This window comes from Panicum virgatum, chromosome 8K, assembly GCF_016808335.1.
Source record: "Panicum virgatum strain AP13 chromosome 8K, P.virgatum_v5, whole genome shotgun sequence".
Taxonomy (NCBI): domain Eukaryota; kingdom Viridiplantae; phylum Streptophyta; class Magnoliopsida; order Poales; family Poaceae; genus Panicum; species Panicum virgatum.
In genome coordinates this window covers 27,323,030-27,331,421 of record NC_053143.1, presented here as the reverse complement: position 1 = coordinate 27,331,421, position 8,392 = coordinate 27,323,030, and positions in this window count along the sequence as shown.

Genomic DNA, 8,392 nt, shown 5'->3' with positions numbered 1-8,392 from the left:
GTACCCAGAGCAGACACCATCTTCAGAGCAGTTTGAGCAGCAGGAACAGTTTGAGGAAGGCAAGTATAACATGAACAACACCTATCACTTTAAATACATTTTCATACTGCATTTTAATATTGTACGCCTATAAGGACTTTCCTGGCCACTTTATATCCTTTATATATATATATATATATATATATATATATATATATCCCTTGGGTTGCATTTTGGTTAGTTGTGCTAGGTGCCGCGCTATAACACACTTGGTCCTTTTTAATTAATTTGATTAATGGTATATGCAACTTAATTCTGGGAGTGGCCCGTTAAGTGGCTCACGTCTCGTTAAAAATTGTTTTTTGTTAGAAACATGGTTTAGGAGGTCAGCACAGTGCTTAGTGCTTGGTTGGCCACTCTCCATAAGGACCGGTTCATAGAGCGACAACCTGGGACAACAGCGCTACCACAAGACTGGAATGAGATGGTCTTGGCGTAATAATTAGGTCTTTTTGGTTTGTAGTAACATACCTGCGGGGCAGGGAAGGTAAGCTTCAATGGTCCCTGCTCCTCCGGCTTGGTCTGTGCTTGGTCTGGGCACCTGTGTCTTGTACCCCCGGAGGTGGGCCCCATCGTCGCCGATCCACCCTCGCGGTTACTCCTTGCCAACGAGATTCTTTGTAGAGGCCTCGTAGTGTGCTTGCTAGCCATCTCACCTACGGAAGTGTGATGAACAACTAGTGTAGCTCACGACTTGTGGGTAAAGATGTGCAACCTCTGCAGAGTGTAAAACTGGTATACTAGCCGTGCTCACGGTCATGAGCGGCCCAAATCCTCCTTTTGATTAGTGGGGTTATCTTCCTTTGGTTAGGAGGGTTTCCCCGGGTGGTTGGTTTGGTTTGGTTTTCAATAGCATCATAATTAATTCTGATTAATTACTATGTAACTGGGTTTATGGTAATTCATCAACTTGTAGTAATTAGTTTAAATAAAATTTTGCCAAGACTTAAAAGCTAATGCAGTTGAGTCAGCCAACCTTAGAGCCTCATAGTTTGTGTTATACTTGTTGAGTACAAGTTGTGTACTCACTCTTGCCTACTCTACTCTTTTTCCTCTTGGGGATACTCTACTGCTGCTCAGTTCCTGCCGGCGCGAGGGAGTTCACCCGGAGCTACCAAGAGTACGAGGACTTCTAGGCATTCGTCTCCCAGTCGACGTCCCTGTGGCGCCCTACTTCCGAGAGTTTCTCGTATATGTTTTTACGCTTCCGCTGTATCAGACATTTTGTCATTAATGTAATAAATTACATTCATACTCGCTTTATTATATCTATTTACGTGATATGTGCTGTGATATATTGTTCATTCTGTTGTATATACGTGTGACATGATCCTGGCACGTATATGATTGCTCGGTTTATGTCCTTTTGTAAACCGGGTGTTACAGAGTGGTATCAGAGCTATATCGACTGTAGGACGAAAGCCTAGATAGAACTGGTCAAGTTTTAGGTCTTCTTCTCTCTAAGCCTTGTCTGCTGAAACTATTTTGCTACTATACTCCTTGAATTCTAAGATTTTTACTCGTCTTGCCTGGATTTCTCTATATAGAATTAGTTTCCGTAGATTTTGGCCAGAAGTAAGTAGTCTGACTATCATAGGTGTAAGCTAAATGACCCCTTTATAATAGCACGATAGAACGTTTCGCGACGCGTTGTGTTAGTCGAGTCGTGTGTTAAACTCGGCTAAGCTGTGAAATTTGTATGCTTGTTATTATGCTACATGTTTGATTTGGATTTTTGAATGATTGCATAGTTTAGTAGTTAAATTTGGTTTAATGAAAATCAGTTTTAAGTTAAAGTTAATTAATTAATAAAACTAGTTAGATCGTTGGGGGTAAAACCGTCCAGTCTATCCTGTCTACTTTATCATGTCTAAGTCTTTCTTGTAGAAAAATATCGTATCCATCTGAATTTATTTCTGCAATATCCTTGCTTATGAAATCTTTTGTCCAAAATCAGATGGTGAACACCAGGCGTGGTTCTGACCAGCAGGGGCAGAACAACTAGGGTACTGGGATCCCGATGCCTCCGCCTCTGAACCTGGAGCAGTACTTCCAGCTCCAGATGCAGATGATGGCTACCCTGAACAACATTGTTAAGGCACTTCAGCAGGCTCACACTCAGCCTCCGCCTCCTCCACCGCCGCAGACCTGCGACAGGCATGCTGAGTTCCTGAGGGATCACCCACCGACGTTCTCTCACATGTCTGACCCACTTCAGACAGACGACTGGCTCCGTGCAGTGGAGCGCCAGCTGGACATCGCCCAGTGTGATGATCGGGAGCGTGTCCTGCACGCAGCAGGACAACTGCGAGGGGCAGCTTTGGACTGGTGGGAGTCCCACCGAGTTCAGGACCGTGAGCTTTCACATGGATCCAGTTCCGGGAGCGGTTCCGCAGCCACAACGTCCCCGCGGGCGTTATGAAGACGAAGAAGAAGGAGTTCCTTGCGCTTAAGCAAGTAAACTCAGATATAATCTTTCAGTATTTCCTTTTGAGCTAGTATCCCCCTTGTTCTATCTTTCTGAAGCATGAGCTAATCATTCGTCATACATCTGTCCTTTTCACCTCAGGGAACTATGACGGTCACGGAGTATCGTGATCGTTTCCTTCAGCTCGCTCGCTACGCCCCTGCCGAGGTCGCGGATGATCGCGACAAGCAGGACCACTTCATGGAGGGTCTGGAGGACTACATCTAGTATGTGCTGCTCAACCTCCGCTTCGACGACTTCAACCATCTGGTTGACAGCGCGCTCAACACGGAGCGCAAGTACCTGGAGATGGAGGATAAGAAGAGGCAGATCACTTCTGTTGCTTCCGGCAGCAACACCCGTCCTCGCCTCTAGCCGCCCCAGCAGTACCAGCAGCAGCAGTACCGGCCTCCCCAGCAGTACCAGCAGAGGCCGCAGCAGTACCCGCCTCGACAGCAGCAGGCATGTCAGGGCCCGAGGTTACCGGCACCTCCGGTTCGTGCTGCTCCACCAGCTCCGCCAGCACCTCAGGCTCCACGGCAGGCAGCTCCTCCTGCCGGATAGCAGGCTCCAGGAGTCCTTCGCACCTGCTATCACTGTGGCCAGTCGGGGCACTACGCCAACACTTGCCCCCGGAAGGCGCAAGCGGGAGAGCAGGGGCGCCCAGCTCAGCCTAGGGCGCCACTTCAGGGGAAGGTGAACCACGTTACGGCCGAGTCAGTGGCCGAGGCTCCCAATGTGGTTATTGGTACGTTCATGGTCAATTCATATCCAGCTACAATGCTTTTCGATACTGGTGCTACGCATTCCTTCATTACACAGTCTTTTGTCGAGCAACATGGTATTCGTACTAGCACACTAAAGAGGTGTCTGTTAGTATCTTCACCGGGAGGACAATTGAGGTCTCATACCTTCTGCCCCAGAGTTAGTGTATCCTTAAGGGGGGTAGAATTCAGTACAGATCTGATTGTGCTAGACACCAAGGGCATCGATGTCATTCTAGGGATGGAGACTCTTGCTAAGTGGGGAGTCCGGATAGATTGTGCTCAGAGGACAGTCTTGTTATCAGCGTCCAGTGGCCAGGAGGTCACTATCAGTGCAGTGGAACCTTCTAGATTTCTTCATCAGATGGAGGCTAGACCCACGGATGGTATTCGCGTGGTGTCTGAATTCCCGGATGTCTTTTCCGGATGATTTGCCATGGTATGCCGCCTGAATGCGACATCGAGTTTTCTATTGATCTCTTGCCTGGCACAGATCCTATTGCAAGGTGGCCCTACTGCATGGCACCTATAGAGCATGAGGAAGTTAAGAAGACTATTGATGAGTTGCTAGCCAAGGCTATATCCGTCGCAGCTTTTCTCCTTGGGCTTTTCCGTTGTTGCTAGTAGATAAGAAGGATGGCTCGAAGAGAATGTGTGTCGATTATCAGGAGCTGAATGCAGTTACCATTAAGAACAAGCATCCACTGCCCCGTATTGAGGATCTGTTTGATCTGCTTCGAGGTGCTCGTGTATTCTCGAAGATTGATCTGCGTTCGGGCTATTTTCAGCTGAGGATCCGTCCTGGGGATATTCCGAAGACGGCATTCACCTGCAAGTATGGGCTGTATGAGTACACGGTCATGTCTTTCGGCTTGACTAATGCCCCGGCTTTCTTCATGCACTTGATGAACATGGTTTTCATGGATTATCTGGATGTCTTCGTGGTGATCTTCATTGATGATATTCTAATCTTCTCCAAGACAGAGGCAGAGCATGAAGAGCATCTGAGGCTCGTGTTGCAGAGATTGAGGGAGCATCAGTTGTATGCTAAGTTCAGCAAGTGCGAGTTCTGGATTGACGAGGTTCCATTCCTCAGTCATATCATCTCCAAGGGAGGTATTGCGGTTGATCCGAGCAAGGTGAAGGATGTGCTCGAGTGGGAGACACCGCAGATGGTGAAGGAAGTCCGGTCATTCTTGGGCTTAGCAGGATATTACCGGAGGTTCATTGAGAATTTCTCCAAGATTGCGAAGCCTTTGACTTCTTTGCTAGAGAAGAATGCGGCATTCATATGGACTGATGAGCGTCAGATGGCCTTTGATGAGCTGAAGAAGAGGTTGACTACGGCGCCAGTCCTTACTCTGCCAGACCAGAGTAAGAGGTTCACGGTGTACTGTGATGCTTCGAAGGATGGTCTTGGTTGTGTTCTGATGCAGGAGGGCAGAGTGATTGCCTATGCTTCACGGCAGTTACGTCGGCATGAGCTGAACTATCCCACTCATGATCTTGAGTTAGCCGCAGTTGTGCATGCTCTGAAGATTTGGAGGCATTACTTGTATGGGCAGCAGTGTGATATCTACACTGATCACAAGAGCCTCAAGTATATTTTCACACAGAATGAGCTGAACATGCGGCAGAGGAGATGGTTAGAGCTGGTCAAGGACTATGACCTAGAGATTCACTATCATCTGGGTAAGGCCAATGTTGTGGCAGATGCTCTGAGCAGAAGAAGCTACGTCAACATGGCCGTTGCTTTCCAGATGCCTCCAGAGTTATGCGAGGAGTTTGAGCAGTTGAGTCTGGGTTTCTTGCATCATACTTCGAGTGCAGCATTCGAGGCAGAGCCCACTCTAGAGGCAGAGATCCGGCAGCATCAGAAGGAAGATGAGAAGCTGCAAGAGATCCGTGAGTTGCTCAAGAAAGGCAAGGCTCCTCATTTCAGGGAGGATGATCAGGGTACCTTGTGGTACAAGAACCGGATCTGTGCGCCAGATGTGAAGGATCTCAGGAAGTTGATTTTGAGCGAGGCTCATGATACAGCTTACTCTATTCATCCGGGCAGTACCAAGATGTACTATGATCTCAAGGAACGTTTCTGGTGGTATGGGATGAAACGTTCAGTGGCAGAGTACGTGGCTATTTGTGACACCTGTCAGCGTGTCAAGGCTGAGCATCAGAGGCCAGCAGGTCTGTTGCAGCCATTGAAGATTCCAGAGTGGAAATGGGAGGAGATCACTATGGACTTCATTGTTGGATTGCCTTGTACTCAGAAAGGGTACAACTCTATATGGGTAGTAGTGGATCGTCTGACGAAGGTTGCTCACTTCATTCCAGTGAACACTACTTACTCCGGTGCTAGACTTGCAGAGTTGTACATCTCCCGGATTGTCTGTTTGCATGGTGTGCCCAAGAAGATCATATCTGACAGAGGATCTCAGTTCACTTCACGGTTCTAGGAGCAGCTCCATGATTCGTTGGACACGAAACTGCGCTTCAGTACCGTCTATCATCCTCAGACAGATGGGCAGATAGAGAGAACCAACCAAGTGTTGGAAGATATGCTGAGAGCTTGTGCTATTCTGTATGGTACTAGTTGGGATAAGTGCCTGTCGTATGCTGAGTTCTCCTACAACAATAGCTACCAGGCCAGTTTGAAGAAGTCCCCCTTTGAGGCGTTGTATGGCAGAAAGTGCAGGACTCCTCTCTATTGGGATCAGATTGGTGAGAAGTAGCTCTTTGGCCCTGACATTATAGAAGATGCAGAGCAGATGGTACAGGCTGTGCGGGAGAATCTGAGGATTGCACAGAGTTGGCAGAAGAGCTATGCAGATGGCAAACGGAGGGACCTGACCTTCAGCGTTGATGATTATGTATATCTGAAGGTGTCTCCGATGAGAGGAATCCGCAGGTTTAATGTGAAGGGGAAGCTTGCACCTCAGTACATTGGTCCATTCAAGGTGCTAGAGAGGAAAGGCGAAGTTGCATATCATCTGGAGTTACCTCCCAGTCTCTCTGGAGTTCGTGATGTCTTCCACATTTCACAGTTGAAGAAGTGTCTGCGAGTACCTGAGGAGCAGCCACCACTGGATGGGTTAGATGTGCAGGAAGATCTGACCTATATTGAGCATCCGGTGAAGATTCTGGAGACACAAGAGAGGGTTACACGGAATAAGCGCATCAAGATGTGCAGAGTTCAGTGGAGTCATCACAGTGAAGCTGAGGCTACATGGGAGCGAGAAGATGAGCTGAGAAAGACATATCCAGATCTCTTTGCTAGCCAGCCCAGCTGAATCTCGGGGACGAGATTCCTATAAGGGGGTAGGGTTTGTAACACCCTAATTTAAATTTCAGCATTTAGTAATAAATTTAATTGGCCTTATTTAATTTTCTAAGGTTTATTATGATTAGTCTTGCATTTAATCTAATTTTGGTTCTACAAGTAATTAATATTTATTTTAGGGCTAACTTGTTTGTGCATTCATGCTGGTGCATAAGTTTTAATTGTCTGAGTGCATAGGAGTTTGAATTCAAATTCGATTTGGATTCAAATAGATTTGAGTGGTGTTTGAAATAAAAAAGAGGAAAGGAAAAGGGAGGAAGGAAACCCAAACCTAGGTAGCAGCCCAACCGGCCCATGGCCATCCTTTTCTTTCCTCTGCGCCAGGCCCATCCCACCGGCCCAAGCCAGCCCAGGCAGCCCAGCCTGCCACCTCCTCCCTTTCCTCCCGCACCGGCCCAGCTTGGCCCAAGAGCCATGGCTTCCCCCTCTCCCGCACCCGCGCTCCGCTCGGCCCACCAACAGCGGTCGCCCGGCACGTGCCCTCCGCACTCAGCGCCAGCGCCGTGCGCCCAGCCCAGCTCGCGCGCACAGACCTACTCTCGCTCCATCCGCTCGCCGCGGAGTCGCTCGCACCCCCTTGCACCTCGCTGACAGCACCGGGCCTGCACGCCAGTGTCGCCCCGCGCCGCCGCGTTGCGCCCGCGCTCGCCCGCTCACCCGGTGAACTCCGGCCCCACCCTGCCAGCGACACACCGCGCCAGCGCTCGCTCTCCCACCGACAGCCCGTCCCCACCGGTCAGCTTCGCCCTCCTCCTCCCGCATCCTCCGCTCGTGCAACAGAAACCGGCCGGGAATCTCGCCGTGATTCCCCGTCCCGGGCCCACACGCCGAGGCTCCTTCTTGGCACTAGGAGCATCACCAGCCGCCTTCCCATCCCCTTGCTCGACGCTCGCTCGGGAATTCCACCCGGACCCGCCTCAGGTGAGCACCGCCGCCCCCCCGTGATTTCCACGCCACTGGCGTGTTTCCGGACTCCCTAACCCTCTGTACGTAATCGCAGCACATCCACGAATCGATCAGTGAGGTCCAGAAGCCCAGAGACGCCTTCCTTCGGCCCTGTCCCCGAGCTCCGCCCAGCGCCGCCGCCGGACTTCGACGCCAACACCACTGCACGGCATCTCAGCTCGAGTTCGAGCCCTGGTAAGCCGCTGCCCAACCTTCCCGTGCTTTTGCCCAAATTTCCATAGGCTCGGGCCTGTCCTAGGCGCCGGTACACCGCACGCCGGCGAGCACCAACGCCAGGCCGCCCGAGCTTCACGCTCCGAGCCTCCCCGAACCCAACCAACGCCCCAGGTGGTCTACGCATGTCACATAATCCCTTCCTGACCCAAGCCCGCTCCATTTTGACCCCGGGAAGGCCGAGTTCCGCGAGCTCCGGTGACCTCTCGAGCTGCGCCGCCGCAGAATTGGTCGCCGGCGTCAATACCGGTAGAATCCGTCCGATCCAAAATCAACGCGCAATATTAGATCTAGAATCCATCAAATCCGAGCCGCTGAAAGTAGATCCAACGGCCCAGATCTGTTCTAGCGAAGTCAATACCGGTCAACCCTATTCCTTTTGCGAAAGAGCCCCTCATCTTTTCTAGATTTAACCCGCCGTCCCAGCCAGTCCAAAAATAATAGCAGATAAACCCTGGTTTTAACGATTAGGCCCCTGACCTTTTTAAAAATATAACCCGCAGTCCTGGCCAGTCAGTTTTATGTGTTAGACCCTAGATCTAACCACTATTTACATATAGGTCCCTGGTTTTTGCAGAAGACCCCAGAAACTCTGTTTTTCTT